We start from the raw sequence: 22,028 nt of genomic DNA, 5'->3' as shown, positions 1-22,028 counted from the left end.
TGTCAACTTTGTCATCAATCACCCACTCACTCAGAGAATGACAAGTGTGTGAATGCTTCAAATGTCTGCCACTTTTCTTTCCAAGCTCTCTGAAGCTCTTCAGATACTGTTCTGGGGTTTTACAGAACTTCCTGAGTAGGGCTGCCTTCATGCTCTCATAAACGTGCCTTTCCTCATAAGTTAACTGAACAATTGTACCAGTCCTTCGTGTCGGTAAGCGACTCAACAGGGCTGCACCCCACAGTACATCATCCACCTCCTGCAGCTGTAATACCAGCTCGAGCGCTTCAAACCAGTCAAAAATATCCTTCTGCACTTCATAAGCCTGTACTAAATCTTTGGGGATGTGCTGTCGGGGTTTATCTCGGGCCCTCTGGTTTGAGCCACTAAAGCTGTCTTCGCTAGAGGCGGATCTGTTGGCCGCCTCCTTCTCTTCAGGCACCAGCTTGTGCAGCCCTATGGTGGCCCTATCCTGCTCAATGGCATCCTTGTCCCACTGTTTTGCTTCCTCTGGCGCTAGTCTCCTCTCCTCGAGCAGGTTCTTTCTAGCCACTAGCTCATTAACAGTCGGAACAATTACTTGGTCACTTAGAGACTGTGCTGAGGTCTGGGACCTGCGGGATGCCGCACTAGCACCTGTCCTCAATGACAGTCTTGAGTGTAGAGGAACCACACTTGCCCCCCCGGCGGAATGATTGGCGAGAGACACTGTTCATGCGGTCGTCCTCATCATTTTCACCTTCCAGAAGGTTTTGTCTTTTTGGGTACCCGGGCCTAGCCTGTACCCTGGGGTCTTCTCCCCAACCACCCTTGCTTCTACCCAAGCTTGGAGGCTGGTCAGCAACTGAAAGTTTATTAACCTTAGTGCTGTGGGGCAGTCCGCTCCCTTGACAAAAGACACGCAGGACATCCTTGGTCATGACTTTTATAGTCTCCATGTCAATCTCCATGACTATTAATATTACCTAGCAGTGACTAAATGTTGCCTGCAAAAGTACTTTTACTGTTGGGTGACTAAGCTGTGCGCAAGGCTCCAATCGATCCGACCGCTTGCCACCAATGTGACGTATCAACTTCTGAGGCACCAGTGGTCCAGGGATTAATATCGGTTTCTAAATCATCAATCAACCTCACACCTCTGGTACACCAGAAGGGATCCGAAACAGATTGGAATACAAGTGAATTATAAGATCTCCTATTCCAATTTTGGTAACGTAGACAGAACAGCGGGCTTATCTCTCCAATGTTGTGGATCGTTGGTTGGTTGCAGCACAGCGAAAATACAATTATTACCCGATGATAAAAGGGACTGTCCAGTCAAGGTTGCATTCAAAATATCTACTTTATTATTACTACAACAGACAGTTCTAGCACACTAAAAAATACAACCCACCCTGTAAAGGAACACAGAGGACAAACAGTTTCACAAGGAAATATGATCCACCCTGGACACTGATAGGAGGATAGTTGGTAAAGTAATCAATCTTATTATTCAAGGTTACTCGGTTCCAGCACCACAGGGGGCAAAGGGTTGTAGCTGTCTCTAGGGGCCTTCGGAGAAGGACCAAGGGGGCAGAACCACAATGTACCTGATGCTGAAGACATTCTTGGTGCTCGATGGCGCTTCGCAGTCCTTGAGACAGAGTTAGTGGCGGGAGACAGCTGAGGTTACCAGGCGGCAGGCAGTTCGGCAAGCGAGGCTGGATGGACGTCTGCAGGCTATCCAGCGTGGCAGCTCGGGCCAAGAATCGTCATCTCTGTGCTGGTTCGCAGATCTGGAATGCTGGTCTAGGTGACTCAGATGGCACGGCTGACTGTTGTCACGATGCAGTCACCAGAGCCATCCGAGCTGCCTCGACCAGCATTCCAGACCCACCAACCCGCACATCGTCAAATTGTTCCGCACAGCTAAGCCGCAGCACCATGTCTCCGAGGAGCAGACGGACCTGTAACCAATATGATGTCCGCAGACCTCTTTTTCACTGTGCATGGAAACTGATCCCTGTTGTGAGGTGCAGTAGCTAAAAGGTGTGGACAGAAGAACCCCAAAATCTCGGAAGACCTGGGCTCTTGCCTGCATCGCCAAACGTGGGGATGGGCCTTTAATCACCATAATGCAAAACAGGCCCACCACTTAAGAAGCGAGTACACAGTTGTACATAAAGCATGTTTATTGTGAAAATCTCTGGGGACTGGTTAGATGGTGTTACAGGACCAAACTATCCCTAGGTTCAACAATACAACATCAGTTGGAATCTTATATACTTTTTGCAACAATGAAAACACTCCCAAATACTTTATCACAATCCACCCACCAAATGTGGTTGGACAAAACCTCTTCAAAGAAATCCCATCTTTTCCCAATTCTTCCATTTTCTTTGGCCAGTCTTATCTTGATTATTATCTTTAGATCCTATTCAAAATACACCTCTTGTTGGGATTCATCCGTAGTAGTCCTTGATGTCAGTACATAGTTAAAAATTGGTAATGAAAATGTAATTAGTTTCTAGCAATAACTGGCCTAAGGCCTTTGACTTTAAGTGTGATTGCACACGGTCCGCTTATGCATTTTAGCAAATCAAGAAAGGTCTGAATAAACAGGATATTATTTGAACTACTGATTGCGATTTCAATTCCCCAGACTCCTGGCGCATTTAAAAGACCTACTAATTTATGCGGCCACATACAGCCTCTGAAAACCTTTAAAAACATTAAACCGCCGGATACCCTGGCCTCAGGCCTTATGTTTATTACCACAAAACAGCATGGCTTACCCTCTCTATTGATTTCAATACAAAGACCAAGATAACGTCTGTTCCCTTGTGGCACTGTAAACCCTGCCCTGTTCATATGCAGGCCTTCTTACTAGGCTACTCCTTCTTTCCGTCAATAAAGTCCCCGCTACTTAAAATTCATGTGCAGCAGCTAACCACAGAGCAAAGCACCCCATAGTGTGGATTGTGCTTGTCCTGCATTTGCAGTTTTAATATTTTATCATTCTACATGAGTGAAGATCTAACATGTATACATTATAAACAAATGTAACACTAAAAGTAACATATCCCATCCATAATTGACTCCGATCCATACATATGGATTTGCAACATTGCCCCAGTTTGCTGCCACCCCCCTGTTATCCATATGGTGTGCGAAATTCTGGTGTCCCAGGCACAACATTTGTTATATGTGGACAATCACAAGAATTTTTTAGGTTCTTCAACTGATAAGCTGAAGTTGTGGGCCAAGCTTCCTATCTCCCTGTATGGGAGACTGTCTTTGCTTAAAATGGTTGTAGTCCCTAAATGATTATACTTTTTCAGCACCATCCCGATCTGGCCTGGGTGGGCATTCTTTGTTAAGCTAAGGTCTATGTTGGTGGAATTTGTGTGGGTTGCAGGGGTTGCTCAAATGAGCTGGGAGAAGCTGGCTCAACCCTAGGAAATGGGGGGGGCTTGCTGGGCCAGACTTTGAACTGCATTATAGCTTCATGCAGGTGCAATCCACTGGGTATTGGTACTCTCTGGACTCTGGCCCAGTGCATAGAGCATTGGAGTGTTATAACGCTTAACCAACAGATTTTAAGACTGTCCTCTTTAGCAACCTTTATGCAGATTCCTGTACTTTTGATCCAGTGTGCACCACTGTAAATTCAGGGCCCTACATATTAAATAGGCTGTGGATTAGGGCACCATACAGTGGCACGGTCTCTCTGTGGCCCTGCCCTGGGACTTTCCTCCATGTTTGTTTTGGACGTGCAGATGTCCTGGGATGCAGATCAGCAGATGTTTCTGGGAGACCTTTTCCCGGTAGCGAGATGTGTGATGTTAGAGAAGTTTGTGACAAAGCTGGGTAAACATCTGTCTAAAACCCTGTAATATTTTCAGACAAAGGCAGCAGCTAGGCGTTGGTGGCCATCGTTTCCGCAGGAGCCAGATGCCCATAGATGCATGGAGGTGGTTGTATCAAGCGGTGGTACTAGACTATTGGTTTCTTGGTTGTATTTGCTGATTCCGGCCAACCAGACTTAAAAAAATACAGCTAGGGCTCAATGGGAATGTGATCCAGATGTTGACATGCAATATGTTCAATGGCAGAAATACGGTCTTCTCACAAAGGCGGTCTCGCTCAATGCGAGGTTACGATGCATACAATTCAAGGTCCTGAACCAGTAATATTATACACCAGCGAGACTGTCCAGGTTCCTAGCAAATGCAAGTGATACATGTGTGAAATGCAGGAGAGCAGGGGCTGACTCCTTTCAAATGTTCTGGGACTGCCCGCTGATTAGGGGATTGTTGCAAGAAGTGCCAGACGTGATGTATGATATGCTGGGCATTCCCTCAACACTCTCCCCTCCTACAAACCTTCTTGGTGATATCGGTAAGGTTTCAGTACTATTACGGAGACTGTTTAATCTTGGTTGTATTAGAGCAAAAAAATGCATTTTGAGACATTGGAAGTCTACAACGAATACCTCATCCCGGGAGTGGCTCAAGGAGCTAACGTATGTCAATAAGAGGGAAGAAGGATATGCAGCAATGACTATGGCATCATGTAGTGCTAAGGATATTTGGGGGACCTTCCATGATTATCTCTCACGAGAACAGCAAGAGATGAATGGGCATTGAGATGTGTTGAGAATGAACCACTGGATCTCTAAAATGTAATGTCTGTTTGATTTACTGGGCAAAGGTTACTGAAGGACAGTGCACAATTTTGCTTAGCATTGTAGGGGTTATTTTGGCTTTTTTTCTCCTTTGGTCTGTGGAAGTGATTTGTGGACTGTGACTTGCAACGGTTTAGAACAATTTTACCTAACCCCAAAAGTTTGACTCCCAAAAGTTCGACCCCCAATTTCCCGCATATATATATGTGGGGTGGTAAAGTATATAAAAAATATATAAGGGTAAGGTAGGGGGCTTTGGTGGGTCCCCCCCTACATATATATTTGCGGGAAATGATAAAAAACAAAAGTCGAACTTTTGGAAAGTCGAAGCTTTGGGTAAAATCGCCTAGATGCACTTGCAACATGACTGCCTGTTACCTAAATAAAGTTTTTTAAAAGAAAGAAGGGTGGGATCTTCAAATGACGAATGGTAATTTTGAAGGCGACATACCTAGACGAACTACTTGGCATGGTGGGTGTCATAGCTCAAAGACGAACAGGGTTGCATGCTCTTTCGCTAATCTCACACTTTTTAACTCTCATGACATGTTTTGAGCCTTTTTTGGAAGATCAAATGGAGAAACTAATAGCTGATAATGTCTTGATTTTTGGGACAATTTTTATAACAGCATTACCTCAAAAAGGTGCAAAAGAATATCGAAAGCTCATTGTATGTCAAACTTGTATAAACAAAAAAGAAAGAATTTCGATTTAATTTGAGTCAAATGAAAAAAATATGTTTCACCTAACCTCCAAAACGTAAGGGAAACACGCATCAATCGTCAATGCTGTAAATACTGGTGTACGGGTTACCGCAATACTCTCCTGCAGAAAGACGGAAAAGCGATGCTGAAAGTCATTACACAAAAACACTTGCACACCTATTGGGGCCTGATACATGTAACTCAAGGTGAACCTCAATGCACGTCAATTAAAGAGGAGTCTTGGGGGATTTATTTTGCTAAATTATATATCAAGAAAACCCAGACTTCGGCACTGATTGTCTGAATATTAGTTGTAGCCTGCTTTTCTCTTTAGAAGAAGTAGTCTGGTTTTTGAGGCGAGCCTCAGAATCAAGAGCCCCTAGCCCAAATGGCTTGAGCAATTTTGTAATGAAATAAGCTCTGAATGTTTGGGCAGTGATTCTGCTAGTCCTTTTCAATGACATTATGAAGCAGCAGAAAACACCTAAAATGCTGCAGCTGTCGATAATCATCACTGTCTATGATAAGGGAGACCGTCTTAATTCGTCAAATTACCACCCAACCAATTGCGTTATTCAACGTGGTTAGCAAGATCTTTGCCCCATTGGTACTTGGAGAACTGGAAGTATTGGCAGTAAGAAATGGGTGGCGCGAGAATTCCAGACAGGATTTAGAAGAGGGACTGGAACTTCTCTTAATGGCTTCACTATAGATGTTTACAGCAGACTGCTTGGTGGGATGAGGCTCCATGGATTGACTTTTTTCTAGTCTGTGACATATTTCAGAGATATGATGGGTTATTTATAACGTGTTTAATACTCGGAGGTTTCTAAGCGCGGACCCAGGGATCGAACCTGTGGGGATCCGTGTCGTCTTGCTTCCAAGAAGAGCATGTTGCCCCTGAGATATCCTGACGAGACTATCCTTTCTGCTGGTCAAATAAAAAAAAAATAACATTGCATGGGACCTGTTGGCGGGCCTTGTGTACTTGCACAGACACAGAGATCCAAATCGGACTAAATCAACAGGGTGCTCTGACAAGACCACTCCGGACCTCAAGAGGTTTGCGATGGGGATGCGTTGTGGCTCCCCCTCTGTTTAATTTATATGTCTCAGACAGGGACCGGGGGGCTTGAAAGAAGAATCATTTGCAGCTCTGCACATTGATTCTATAAAAATCTGCTTACTTGCATGGGCAGATGACATTGTTGTATTAGATCATACTCAGTAGGGCCTCCAATATTTGATTAAGACTCTTGAAAATAATGCTGTGAAACATGGGCTAGTGATAAATCATAAAAGGACAATGATTATATAATGTTCAAAAGCTAATAGAAATCCACTGTAGTATACTTGGGAAATAGGTAATTTCTGCTCTCAATCGGTGCAACAAATTAAATACCTAGGCTATAATTTTGTGGCTACACCGGATAAATGGGCCATCTTTGAAAAACTAAAAGTAAAGCCACTCCTTTTGATGTGTGAGAAGAAGAGTATTGATAGACACGATGGGAGATTTTCAGTAACACTGCATACTCATTTTAATAAAGCTAAAGCTATTCCTTCTTTACTCTATGGATTTTAAGTTTCCCATCAGGTACACAGAATGGTTTGGCGAAAATAGAAGGTATAAACTGGAAAGAAAATGTTTCGGATACATAATTCCATCCCCCATAGCGAGAGTCAGCTAGGAATTAAGCCAAGTCTCCTTAGACGGCTGACTGAAAAGGAAATTATTACTGCTGTACAAATTGATTATATCTCCACTGTTGGGATTGCTGTACCAGGATCTTCAAATCGCTATGAATAAAGGCAAATTTGGCCCTGTAGTCCATTTTAGGTCAAGATGGGAGAGTATCGTAACCTCTATTGGGGAAATGGCTGCAGCTCTATGCAACAGCCTTTCACAGTAAAAGAAAACAACTTTTTTTTTTTACATATATTTTTATTGATTTTATACATGCATCGTATAACTCGTGGCAAATAGGTTGAGGGCGCAAGAAAACAACTTTTTGAAAATGACTGGATTAATATCCTTGATAATAACAAGAAATAAGTCGTCTCAGGCCATTGCCCTTGGCGGGCGAAAAGAGACTTGGACACCTACTCCAATACTTATGTACATTTCGGAAGGCTTACTGACGAACACTGTTTTTTCGGATCAGGTTGAACTTGTTACCAACGGGAGAAATTATAACTATATAACTATATTTGAGCATTACTTTATTTCGAGAGTTTGTCCATACAACGGAAAGTCTTTCTTCAAATGAATATTGGCAACAACTATCGACAAGTCATTTATAATCTCTGTCTTTAGCAGCAACCAAATATGTGTACTGTATTCATTTGATTAATTTGAGATGGTGAATTTATGATTACAGTTATCTGTTTTATATTACTGTATTCACTCATTTAAAAGATTAATCTGAGCAGGAAATACAAAGTGATGGATGAATAGGTGTCAATTTGGAATATGTTTTTATAAAGGTACTGCAACTTTTGATTTTGGATATTTATATTATTTTCCATTTTAATGGTGTGTAAGGTTTTATTCAAATTAACCAATTCTCACAAAAAATAAATAAAAATAAAGAGCGACAGGATTGCCATAATATTTCTGTTGGCGGAACACATGAAATATTGCAATACGTCAGAGGCTTCCTTTCCAGCAGTACACGGGGCAATTCACAGCAGCAGATCATATATGTGCCCAGAAGAGAACGATGTGCACCATAACAACAAAGAAAGCACAATAGACAAGGCAATGCCTGATCAAGTTGATTCTTCCATACTGGGGGCCATTGTGTAACACCATTGCCAAATCTTGTTGAATGTGGAAGAGCTCTAGTTCAAATTGTGCTTTACTTTAATTGTGTACTGTACATTTACCATTTGAGTTTTCCATGCAAGGCAACTTTGTTCAGCACTTTGTTTTTATGAATACGTGTGCACAATGATGCAACACCAACAACATTGTGCTGCACCCCAGAAGAAATATTTTACTAATGATCGTTTCAAATATGTAATAGTTTCAGACGTCACTTCCTTCCAATGATGCACATTTTTCTTTATCTTGTTGAGATCAGAATATTTTTCTTCTCTGCTTATCAATGGTGGCAAATTCCCATGGGGCATCGGGTTCGGGGTGGGGCGGTCTGCGGAAACACATGGCATACACATTTTACTTAAAAGAAAATAAGTGTTCAATTGGGAAATTACTGTATATATATATATATATATATATATATATATTCCATTGAATACATAATCTCTTCTTCATGTGTTTACCTTGCTTTAATATCCCATCCTTGTAGGCTTGTTTGCTTTAAATCAAGTGGCCCCTGGGTGATTTACCACTGGTAGCCAAATCTTTCTCTCATGTTAAGAAAACTATCAAAGGCCCAATTAAAGTGTCTCAGGGGTCCACACCTTGATCCAGGCCTTTTGTTTGGCACCCCTGTTTTAGGGGGATGCTCTATACAACCTATAGGATGTGTGCCTTGTGTGTGGAATATGCCAACATGCTTTGTGCATTCTGGGACAGATAGTACGAGTTCTCAAATGGGAAAAAGAAAGGCAGCTGTGGGACTCTTTACTGCAGCGCTGCACCGAGGTTCTTGATGTTGACCTCCTTCAGCCCTTGACCTTCCCCTGGCAGCATGACTTTGACAATCATATAACTTGCTCCAGGTCTGTGTGATTCCCTCTGTCTTTTTTTTTTAAATGTACTGTACAGCGAGTACTTATCAGTACAGAACATGTAAAGGCTACAGATATGGTGCCACGTTTCAGGAAGTGTCTATAAAAAGTGAACTATCATGCATTGTTCGCAGATACTTCAGAGAAACCTATTTCTTTTTTTTAATCATAGCATGTATTGCCATGACACATCCCAAATTATGGCTATGAACTATTGTATTTTCTTATGAGTGAGCCTCTTACATTTTGTCGTTGCACATCAACGCCTTCTGGTTGCGGCAAGGACAATTTCAAGGATTATTTAAATAAAAAGATGACTAGTCATACAAGACTAAACATTCAAAAGTATCATATTTTTTAAGATAGAATGACATTACTGAGGGACAGAGGGATAATTTTATTAAGGAGCTGGCAGTGTAATCATTCGTATACATTAGGAAATGGCACAGGAATAATCGGGTGCAGGTACATTATGTACCCTGTGGGAGACTACACCAGGTTACCTATTTCGGTCTGGGGGCAAATGGACTGCATCCTGCCTTTAAACCTGTGTTTAAATGATTTGGATGAACATCTTCAGTCCTACAATTGAGACTTCCCTGTATCAAGGGCAGTGGTTCAATCTCTGACAGGAAATGGCTGCTGCCTATGTAGATAGTCGCATTCTTTCTTTACTTAGGGCTGTGTTTTTTGACAAATAATACAGCGTCCAACAAACAAATACATCCCACAAGCAATTTGACCTACTAGGCAAAAACCTGTTTGATAGCCCTTTATGGGGCCAATCTGTGGGGTTGTGCCAGGGTTAGCACCCTGGCACCTGTGACAACAAATTCCTACAACAGCTTACTAGTTTTCTATGATTGCATTGTTAGCTGGGAATGACCTGTATTGCGGACCAGGCAACCCACAGTCCTCTTATGTACTGGGTGTGGCTGTTGTCTAACACCCGTAATGGAATGAATGGAGAAGACACTAAGATGCTCGTCTCTGGACAGTTATTTCTGGATTGACTGTATTGTTTACACCAGAGAAGGCCTTTGTAATCTGTGCTTAAACGTACTTTGGACCCGTCCTATGAGCCTTAAAAGAGTAGATCTTGTGGTTCTACAAATGAGACACTTGGATATGTAGACGTCCTTAGGCTGAAGGCATGAGGGCAGGTACCCTGGTAGGCACTTATTTGTCAGCATTTCTTGCAGATTGTCAACATCCATACTTGTCAAGTATGATCTCTCTCTCCCTGGGCTCTCTATACATGAAGTTTTGATTGGGTCTTTCTATGATGGCTATATTGCTATTTTTCCAAGAAGCTGGGAGGGCTCATCTGATCTACATGCAGGTATTTTTGTGATCATTTATCAAAGGAAATTATGTCATGGTATGTTAATGACACTTGAAAAGCCTACTATTCACCAGCTATGTGGGTTCCTGGCACTGCATGCTGGAGAAAAAAAAAGGGTGTTAGCAAGGCTATAAGGAAAGAACCAGGTCTCCAAGGCTTTCCTCAATGATAGAGGTCAGTTGATGTCCATAAGGAGTTGGGTGATGGAATTCAACAAAAGGGGGGTCTGGTGCCAAGCTGTTGAGTAACTCCATGTTTCAAATTATGTGGCACCTTTTTATTATTTTGTCCTAACTCAAAGCATGTTAGGAAAAAATGATTATACCTTGTTTTTACAATCTGGGGATAATGGACGGCAGGTCAGCACTTTGAAGTACTGGGCATCTTTGCAAAGGTATATCCAGTTATATGCTTTCTAGTCAATCTATACAGTGTATGCCAACAGGAGGACATGTTTAGCAAAGTAATTTTAGTGATTGTGTATGATTTTATATTCCTTTTTAAGCAAAGAGTCTCTTTTTTGTATGTTGTTTGTATGTTTTATATTGCAATGACATTGTTTTAGTCAGCAGTAAAGTTGAATTGAAATTGAACATATGTTGCTATTATCCCATTTACTGGTAGATGATGTGAGCCTGAGCCAGCCCTAATACGAACTGGTGACTAGTGGGTGAACACATATGTGACCAGTGAGCTCTTACGTCACTGGTCTGACGGCTGCATGTTCAGAGCTATCACTGCGTCAAGTTTCTCAGAGGCAAACATAGTGGATGAACAAGGGCTTATCACAAGGTGTACAGTCTCGAGACTGCATTTCCTAGACCGCCTATTAAAGAGGCATCCCAAGAAAAACTGCCCAGAGAAGACTGCACCAGAACATTAATGGTATGCATCGGGCCTAGAAGAAGGAAGTTACAGGTTTGTTGAATAGTTTTACATGTTTACACAGATGTGACACACCAATATAATGTTCCCACTTATAAAATCCCATCTCGCAATTCTGGGCATCGAACAGCCAGGGAGGTAGTTAAAAATCTAAATGTATTTAAAAGAATAGTTTATTTTCAGACAGCTGGGTCTCCAGCTTTATGCTGGAGGACATTACAATATGGTTTGTATATAAAACAATTATTTAAACCAAAATGACATTTTACCTGCCTATATGAATCTCATTATGACAAGTCCAAAAAGGCATCCACTAAAAACGTAACACTCACTATATAAGTATGCTATATTCTAATAGAAACTATACCTACTTACATTTCTACATAGCATTAATCTCTTTTCTGAACATCAGTAAGGTCTCAGTAATAAAATGCAAATGTGGTTAAACATTTGATTTTCTCAAAATCAAGACAAGTAAGGGACTGGAGAAAATGTCATCAATTAATAAAATGCAACTGCCCACCAACTCCCCTGAGCAGCTGTAAGATAGTGATATATTAACCATATAGTGTCCACTTGACATTTAGGAAAGTAACAGCGAACATAGGGCTATGTGTCAAGCCATTTATATGCAAAAAAAAAGTGAATCATTTTCATTGGCTCATGAACGTTTGTTTGCACAAATGCTGTTCTCAGGAATATACAAATTCTATTCTGAACCCACATGTATCCTATGTTTATTGAAAGTGTGGGTGCAGTTTTCTATGTGTGTGTGTATATGTGGCTATCACTAAACATAAATGTGCATGTGTATGGCTTTCCTTGCACATAAATGGAATCCTTTCTATCCAGAAACATGCATGGTTTTAAAAGAGGCCTACATGTAAGGTATTTCTGGGCTGGAGATAATTTATTCTCTAGTAATATCCATTTAGTTGAAAATGAACTTCCCTCCCACACTACACCTGATTCTGCCTAAGTATTGAAAGACAGGACAATGCAGATAATTTCACTTTGTGCAGCTCTTAATAAATAGAATATATTCTTTCAAAATGCATTTCATCGTGGAAACATCCAGAATATGCTATTGTCTCTGCGGACTTCATCAAAGCATGATATCATCCCAGGCAATAGTGCATGCCATTGCAATGCGCCCTGCTGCAAATCTCAATACCAGTTTTGACCACTAACTATATTTGCAAATAATACTTAGCTTTATAAAGGCAATCCCACTTTAAAGTGGCAGCCAAACTGGTTTTCAGTTTTGAATTTCATTTTTCATTGTAAAGTGGAATGGTCCTAAAAGAAACCACATGCCGCTTTGTATTTTATAGATAAAAGGAACACAAAAAATTGGGATTTTAGCACCTGTACCTTTGCACCTAATTTCTAATTGCACCCCCTTTGCAGTCACCTGTTCTTTTCCATTCACAAATTTTTCCCTGATAAAGGTTGTACAATTTTAGGGAATTGGCAGGGGTTTTATATGATTTACCTTTTAAGATGCAAGTTCTGGTTTTGGGAAAATCAGCTTGGCACCAAGTGAGAAAAACATCTGTCAACAAACCCTCAATTCTGGTGGCCTTTATTAAGTCAGTCACCAAGTGCCGGCAAGTTATTTCTCTACAGGCAGCTCTGGCTTCCTTCTCTTAATAGACAAATCTCCTCTATTGGTAAAACAGCCCTTTTATTCTCCAGTCTCCAGCTTCTTCCCCTTCTTAGTCTTCATCACCGAGATTCAATAATCCAGACTTCTCCCCTTCCGTTTCTCTGTCCTATGTGTATGCCATTATATTCCCTCTAACTCCACTAACTTGTCAGAGATGTGGCTTTCCACTCCTAGGGTAGATAGGCGCGTTATAAATGCCATATCATATCATCATATCATATCCTAAGGGTGGCAGGAAAGTTCTCCTTATTGAGAAACGCCTCTACTTTCTGATTCATCTATGCTACCTCGATAAAACCTATAGAGACAAACATTTTGATATATTACATAAAGGAATTCGGATCATTTTTGACAGTTTTATTTGTTTTCACCGTTTTTAAGCCATTTATAAAAAATGACAATATATAATTCTGTTTCAATATTCTAACAGAGCTTGTATTTATCTAAAATATATTTACAACGCAAGGCTTAATTTTATTTTTACACGTTTTAAGTGAGATTTCTGTTCACTTAAATGCATTGGTATTCCTGTGATGTGTTATTGATCAGTTTTCCTCAAGATGGCATAGATGGCAGAACGACTGAATATTCTTTCTCTAAGACACCACTATTCACAGTAAATGGTCTTCATTGAACATAACTTCAATGACATTGAACCATGACTTATGGAAGTCAGTAGGCTAATGCCATGCACACGAGTGTCAGTGACAACTTATGTTGATCTCCCATAGGCTAATGCATATTTGACATAGATGGATGATGAAGTGGTCACAGTTTATCTTTGAAATTGAAGACTTGTTTTCACCAATGGCTGCCTAAAGTAGATTTGTGTAGCTTATCTTCTGTGAAGCCTGTTGTGTACACAATGAAAGAGCATGTCAATGCAGTCTTAAAAGCTAGCTGGCCTAACTATTACATATACTTTTTTTAAAACAGTTCCAACTGCACTGGAGGCTGTGAAATCTTCATGTATCTTAAACATGGAAACAAAACCTAAAATGCAATTCATATTCTGCTCTTTCATTCCCTCTTCCTTGGTTTTTATGTTTTAATTTACTAATGCCGAAATGTATTTTCAATGTACATCACACAGCAAAACACATTTCATAAGCATTTCCATTCCTAATCTTGATTTTCAAAAATAATAGTATGAATGATGTACTCAGATAGCACAATAAAAGGACAAAGTATATGCTAATTCTCACATTGGCTGAAATTTACCTTTTGATGTAATTACATAATTTTGAAATATGCTATTCACATTGGAAAGCCACATGAAGAAATCCAAGTGTAAACTTATGATTAAATGACTTGCGGTATTCGCTTCAAAATAAGTACTTTATTTCTGGGCCTGCCTTTCACATGTAGCAGGTTTCATTCTTGAAAAGAAATGGCAGTTCAGTTCGAACATTACAGTTCCTCTATTCAAAGCTACATCCCAAATGCACACATCCTGCGCTTAATGTTTTGGGCTGAGGATTTCACACACAACATAGATATGCTTTGCCAAGAAGGCCATTCTCATTTTATTCATGCAAGGCCGTTCCTTATAAAGTATAATGCAAGACAAGTACTGGCATGGGAGTAGATAAGTGTTTGGAGGGGCTGAGGGGATCAGGGTGGGGGACACAGCGTCCTGAAGGAGGTTGACTTGGGTGGCGATGGTGATGGGTAGGGCCCTGTTGGCCAAGATGCAGCAGTGACAAAGGGAAGGGACGGCCAGGGCATGGAAATTTAGGAGTGAAACCCATCAGGGAGCCAAGACCCGGTACTTTGGAGGCACTCTGGGAGGTGTGGACACCATTGGGCAGGCTACTAACATTGCTGCTTTTCACACTTGATCTTACCAAACGTTCTTAAGGTAGCATAGGCTCGGAAGAAAGACAGGCCTAAGGGGTTTGGCATGTAGGTAGAATTAACAACACTTAGACAGGGCCAAGTAATAGAGCTCTGCACTGATGAATACAATACCATATGTATTAGCCCCACAACATATGCAAGCTAAACAAAGAATAATATATCAGAATCACACTTATATTTACATATAAAGTAATTAGCATCAAAGTGAGACTACACAACAATTTACACTAACAATCTCCGATATACAATACAGCAAAGTATATAATGTAGAAAATAAATTTAGGAGAATAAAAGTAATTAAACAATACCAAAATACCTGCCATATACATATAATGCAGCTATTTGTACTATAAGCAGTCCTTCCCTAACTAGGTAAGAAAATTCCAGCGTTCTTGAATAAATTCAATCCATAGGTAAGTACCTGGGGCGGGATTTAAAAAATCAGAAATGTTCCCTGCACACAACTTGGTCTCAACCATAAGGTAAGTAGTTATTTAAAGTAAAAGAACCAATAGTACAAACAGGTTAAGAATAGAGAAGTAACTACTCATCCAGTTCCTAGACTCTTGGGGTTACAGACAGAACTCCACCGACCACTAACAGGCAATGGTAGTATTTAGAGAGTGGAATGTATGGCAATGGAATCCCTATGGGCAAGGAGGGCACAAAGGCTGGTATGAAAGCTTGTGCCCCTTGCTCCAAGTTGGAAAACAAACACCCTCAGTTATGTTAGAATCAGTGGAGCAACTCACCCACACCATTTGTCCCATTGCAAGCTGCCCAGGGGTTTCATGTGCAGTAGTTGAAGTAGGTGTCCAGCTAAGCAGAGATTCCAATCTTTCAAGTTACCCAGCCATCAACAGACAAACTGGCAGCAGCTGTTCAGTCATGGACAGCCTGATACCCCACATCTATCCAGCAACAGACATCCACTTTGAGAAATGTTGATTGGGACCCGACTATCCCAATTCCAGTTTTAACCAGTCCCACAAAGGACTGATTGGGAGTCTAAAGCAGGGCCTGGCTAAAGAGCATATCCACATTTGAACGCTTTCAGCGAGAGAAGGCAAGAAGATGACCAAATACAAGAGGGCTAAAGGATAGATCTTGAAACACAGGGAGCAGCCATTTTGAGTATATGCTGCCCATAATAGTATTACTTAAAAAAAGTGGTGCATGGTAGCACACCAGTAAAACGTGGTTCACTGCAACCAGCCTGTCCGATGTTTATCACAAAGGCATAGAAAATGTGGCCACAAAAAAGGATAAAGGTCACAGAGTGTCCCTGAAACTCTCCACAGACGGAGTGTCTTACAAAATAAAAACAAAGCACAACATGAATGGGCTAAAAGCCCCCTACACTGATAGCCTAAGTGACTGCTCAGTGCCAACAAAACAAATGATTTTAGCAGATGAGTGAAGCTAAAAAGTCTTTACCCACCTCCAAAAACAGACGGTATTCCAGAACATAAACCTGATGGGGGTGTCATTGAAATCCATGGAGGGAAATCTGCACAAAGAAACATGTCCTTAACACCCGGCTTCATTCTGAGGAGCTACCTACACAGTAGGAGGACATCATGAATCTGTAGGGTAGTGAAATTGTGCTTAGATCACAAACACAGTATATGGGGCAAACATTCTGAAATATGCCATTCATGGTGCCTCCAGAAAGTGTTATGGCATTAGTTAATGTTATGATTAGTTATATGTCATTCACAGAAGATTAAAAGCTTAAATAAGGTGCAACTACTTGTTATATTTTAATTGTTTGACAAGTTGTGAAGATGTATTTCATGCCAACATTGAAATGATTATTATTACAAAGGGCATCGTCACATGATCATGGAAAGGACTGCATAATGTATTTAAAATATGCTAGGCAAGTTTCTATATATATGCCCTTACATTGATTGTACATTCGAGTATTTATGTTGCAATTGTTTAAAACTTTTATGGCTTGTGTATTCTCCGAAAGTAGAGTTTTTGATTGACTGACTGAGAACACGTGTAAGATGCACACTACCCACAGTGGGTCGTGACTGGTCCATTTGGTAATCCAGAACGCACTGTCTTTATTAGCAACTTCTGGATATTCTCCCTCTTGTGCATGGGGCCAATCAACACTACAATGTGGGTAGTTGCAGTCCCCGGCATATGTTGCTCATCTGGAATCTGCATTTGGGGATAGACCACCCAAAATGTGCTCAATCTTTTTCACCCCAGTTCTCTAACCTGAAGATGGATTAAGAAAGGAAAAGAGGTTCCGCACCTGGCCCTTTGCCACTCCCCAGCAGTGTCTGGTGCTATGAAGCTTGGCTGCGCATCACAGAATGCCAGCCTTGCATTTGGAGGGAAGCTCCCTGCCTCTCTGAAACTTGAGCAGCACCACCTCCAGTTCCGTAAGCAATCCCAGACCTTCCTTGTTTGCCTCGGCTTTCTTTCTTCCTCTCCCTTGCTGATGTCCCTGACTGCTCCACACACTGGTCACCTTGCCTCCCACTGAACTCTGACCCAGGCTCCTGCATGTCCAGTTGACCTTGCACTGCCTCCGGGCTCCCCTTCTCTCTCTGCACTTATGAGCCATCCTCTGACTGCACTTACTGAATACCTGCACTTCTCCCCCGCCCTCCTGGCATTTATTGAGCTACCTGCACTTCTCCCTTCCCCTCGACCCCCCCTCCGGCCCCCGGCCCGGGCTCTTCTACCCTCCCTCTCCCCTGCACTTGCACAATCTGAATGACACAAGGCCTAGTAAGATCGTGGTTTTGTCCTTCTGGTTCCCCCTGCCTGTCTTGTGGCACCTAGAAACGATTCTGTACAGGTGTGTTATAAATTACATAATATACTATATCATAAGCTCGGTGTTAGGGAGAATTCTCAGAAATGTGCCATTTCCCTCTACATTAGAGACCCCCAGACACTTTGCTGGATTTTGAGAACTTTATTTTTTTAAACTGGAGAGAGTGAGACCCTTTTTCCCACTCTCTCATGTATTTTAATATGGTTTTTGTACTCTGTTTATTTTGGTTATGAAGACTGACAAACTCCATAGGCATAATCTTTTACATTGTGACACACATCACCTTTACTGCAGTGGCACAGGGAAGTCTCTTAGATTAACCTAACGTTTGAATACCTTCTCTGGGATAAACTACTGTTTCCCAGAGCAGTAAAGTGAAATTGACTTTACTTACATTTGTAACTTTCTAGACCCAGCACACACTATTTTACAATAGGGTGCTGGCGGGGTTAACTAGTCTCCCCTTTTGTTTAACTTATCATGTAACAATTTTATGTTATCCTTTCCTCACTGAATGGCTGGTGGCAGTGATTTTGTTTTTACTACCGTGGTGTGTATTTACCGCAGGCTACGTTCTCAGTTGCAGTAAAGCAATTTTTGTGAACATGGCCCAGTCTTCTTTTTTCGCCATTTCTTTGTGGAAAGGTCCTTCTTGAGATTACTCTGCGTGCCAAACCAGGTTTGGTCCCTTTGTTTGTTTTCCCTTTGGCTGGATTCACGAGTGAAGCCCACCTCTGGCTCCAGGGTGTCTGGGGTAGACAGGAAGTGAGGGAGGTGCCTGAAAATCCCTGTGCTTCATCTCCCAAGAGACCCAAATGCACTCTGTGATGATTTGCTGGCTGACTGTCCAGCAAGGACAGCCACCCTGCTGGATGACTGACAGCTAGGCTGGATTGAAAGGGAGAGAACTGTTTAAAAGGCGAGTCTTTTGGCTGGGAAGGCAGAGTCGACCACTGGACAAAGGAACCAAAGAAGAACTTGAAGAGGACACCTGCTGCAACTTCTGGACCGTTGGTTTGCCCGGTGAAGCCCTGTTGCAGTGCCGAAATGCCAAGTTCGCATCGACAGAGCAGCCCCTGCAAGGACGACTTCTCCCCTTGAGTTTCTGGAACCAATCAACTCCGAAGTAAGCCACCTGGACATCCATCTCGGATCTGGTTGAATTTCCACATAGTTGCTGCTGGAAACAGTAGAGCCAGGGAGAGGAACACCAGTTTGTGTGTGTTGCTTTTAATTTGGCCAAGAGCTCCAGGAAGATCCTCCGGCCTCTCAGGAAGCAGGACTGACTGAACCTGGGCCCCCTCAACAGAGTGCGGGACCCCAGAGCAAGGAAAGTCCATCTCGACAGCCAGGAACCATGGTGTTGCTATTTACGGTAGACACGAGGAGCTGAAACACCGAACAGCCACTGAAAGTGAAGCTTGCCGGTTGCAAGTTTTGACCGTCCCAGTGCAGGAGTCCCCCAACGTCCTCCCTCTTGTTCCCACGACTGAGGCCATGGAACAGTGAGATCTGCAGAGCTACACAGGAACAGGAGTCATCTGCTGCTTCTTTTCTTCATTTTAACGGTACCGTACAAAGTTTAAGATAACTTCCCTCTGGAGTTGCTTGCATCTTCTACTACTGACAAGTCTAACAGCTTGTGACCCTACATTGATTCATCTTTTTCTTCAAAGAATTCTGAAACATTGTGCAAAGACTTTTCTACTTACCTTCAAAGAAGTACCTTCACAAAGCTCCCACTTCTGGTCTTGAGACATAGGCTTTTAGATGGTTGTTGTGAAAGACCCTGGGGGCCTCCTTAGGATTGCCCAAGTCCACCAGATAATTGACTTCTCCCACAACCTTAAAGGGTCCAATCCATTTGTCCTGTTGGCTTTCTGGTCATGCCAATGCTTCACCAGAGCCTGACCTGCTTTTAAGTTATCTGCTGCTTCTGTCATCATGTGTGTCATTCTCATTCGGAGACCAAGCACATAGTCAGTGACTCTCACTGGCTTGGAGGAAGGAGCACTCTCCAACCCCTGCTTAATTAGGGCCAAGGGGCCTCTAACTGGATGACCATAGAGAAGCTCAAAGGGACTAAATCCAACTCCCTCCTGAGAGACTTCTCTATGAGCAAATAGAAGGCATGGCAGTAGAAGGTCCCAGATTCTTCTAAGGGGTCCTCTAAAGCACCTATCATGCTCTTCATAGTTCTATTAAACCTCTCTACCAATCCATTTGTTTGGGGATGGTAGGCAGTTGAGAACTCGTAAATCACGCCACAGTTTTTCCACATGGCCTGCATGTAGTAGGACATAAAATGTGATCCCCTGTCAGAGCTGACTTCCTTAGGAAAGCCTACCCTGGTAAAAATACCAAGTAGGGCCTTAGCAACAACCTGAGCTGTAACAGTTCTCATAGGTATAGCTTCAGGATACCTAGTAGCATGGTCTACTACAACCAATATAAATCGGTTGCCTGAAGAGGTTGGAGGGTGTAAGGGACCAACAATGTCGATTCCTACCCTCTCAAAAGGGACTCCCACCACTGGGAGAGGCACCAAATGTGCCACATTCTTGGCTCCACTCTTGCCAGATGTCTGACAAGTGTGACAGCTCCTACAGAATTTATCTACATCAGACCCCAATTTAGACCAGTAGAAATAAAGAGAAAGCCTTTCCTTGGTCTTCTTGAAACTCAAGTGACCAGCCAAAGGAATCTCATGAGCTAACTGTATGAACTGTTGTCTGATCTCTCAAGGCACTACAAGTCTTCTGTAGTCCCCTGGGATAGACTCAGTTGGTTCACTGTATAAGAGGCCATCTTTCCAGTACAACCTGTGCTTCCCTGGCTCTTGGCCGTCCAGCTGGGAAGCTGCCAGTTGGTGAAGTCCTTCAAGATTAGGACCCTCTCTTTGACCTCTGCTGATGTCTGCCCTACAGGGGCCACCTTCTGCCAGTAAAGACTGCAGCTCAGGGTGGTCTTTAGGATCCAGATCTCCAACTGGGGGGAAGGTCATCTTCTAGCTCTGAATCCTCAGCAGCTGATTCAACCTGTCCTGGTTGTTCCTCACACTCAGCCTCAGCTGGTGGAGTAGTCACAGGTGTGACTTTGGACAGTCCTCTCGGGGATGTCCTTGTTGGAAGTACAGGAGTGCTCTCTTGCTTTTTCTTTGAGGCTTTGGGTTTCCCCTTTATCTCTTTCTTCCTAGAAATAGCAGTTAGTAGTTCCTGTGGGCTGGGTGTTATAGATTCTTCTGTAACACCCTCTTGAGAGTCAGTTAAGGTACTCTCTCTGGCCTTCCTTGTTTGTTCCGGTTTTCCTTTTGCTGGGAGGTCCGGGGGTGCTTGATACAACTCCAAATGTTTTTAAGTCAGTCCCCAACAGGACTATCCCAGCTACCTCACTCTGCACACTAACCGGTATCTTGACAGTCATGTTGTTGCACTGGATGAGAGCTGGTAATCTTGGAAGCATTTGAACAGGGTCCCCAGCAAGTTTAGTGAGGCCTTTGGGTACCTTACCACTGTAATGATGGCCCCAGTGTCTCTAATGGCAGGGGTCTCCTGACCATTTACAAGTACACTGTCCTTATAATATTCTTTTTTTGTTATCTGGAATTAAATTATAGACAGTTTGTACTTTTCCCTCTGTGGAAAGGATAAGGTGACAGTGTGGCTCCTGAAGATTTAGCTTTGCATCTGGGATCCCCTTTCACATGGTCAGTAGGCCCACAAGCATAACATTTTCAAAGTTTTATGACAAATGGGGGTTTCTGCTGACCTCCCTCTGGTTTAGCACAAGAGGTTTCACTAGCCTGATTCGGTTTCCCTTGTGGTTTACCCTTTTTTTGTTTGGGGCCCTGTTTTGGATTGGAGGTATGTGAATTCTCTATGCCATTTATCTTTGCTGCTTCGTATCACCCTTCTTCTGAGTTGCCCCAGAATCATTGTGAGTATCCCTGTTGGCAACCCACAAGTCAGCAGCCTTTGTTAACTTCTTTGGATCAATTTCCTTAGAGTCAGCCAAGTGTGGTCTCAGCTCAGGAGAGCAGGCATCAAAAATAGATTACAACAAAAATAGATTTCCATTCCTTCAAAAGTGTTAACTCTGGAAACCCTTTACCCAACCATCTAAGTTCTTCAAACATTCACACACCCAGGCAGCCCAAGGGGAACCATCATGCTTTTTAAGGGTCCTAAACCTCTTAAGGTACTGGGAAGGAGTTTTCCCAAATCTAGCTATCAACGGTAGCTGCACATTTTCATACTCCAATCTTTCAAGTTCCCCCACCTACATTACAGCATCAGTTGCAACCTGGGAGAGCCTAGACAAAAGCCAAGGAATCAACTGATTCCCTGAAAAACCCTGAATCCCATAGTTGTATTCAAAAGCAGCCAACCAATCTCAAT

At 42.3% G+C, this 22,028-nt stretch overlaps 1 protein-coding gene across 6 annotated transcripts in view; it reads right to left on the bottom strand.

Annotated features, from left to right (window-relative positions):
• Positions 1-22,028, bottom strand: part of LOC138491794 (multiple epidermal growth factor-like domains protein 6) — a 1,495,213-nt gene that overhangs the window by 253,970 nt on the left and 1,219,215 nt on the right. The window lies entirely within an intron of this gene.

Source organism: Ambystoma mexicanum, chromosome 10, assembly GCF_040938575.1.
Source record: "Ambystoma mexicanum isolate Mex_15411 chromosome 10, UKY_AmexF1_1, whole genome shotgun sequence".
Classification (NCBI taxonomy): domain Eukaryota; kingdom Metazoa; phylum Chordata; class Amphibia; order Caudata; family Ambystomatidae; genus Ambystoma; species Ambystoma mexicanum.
This window is presented reverse-complemented; position numbering and strand designations above follow the sequence as displayed.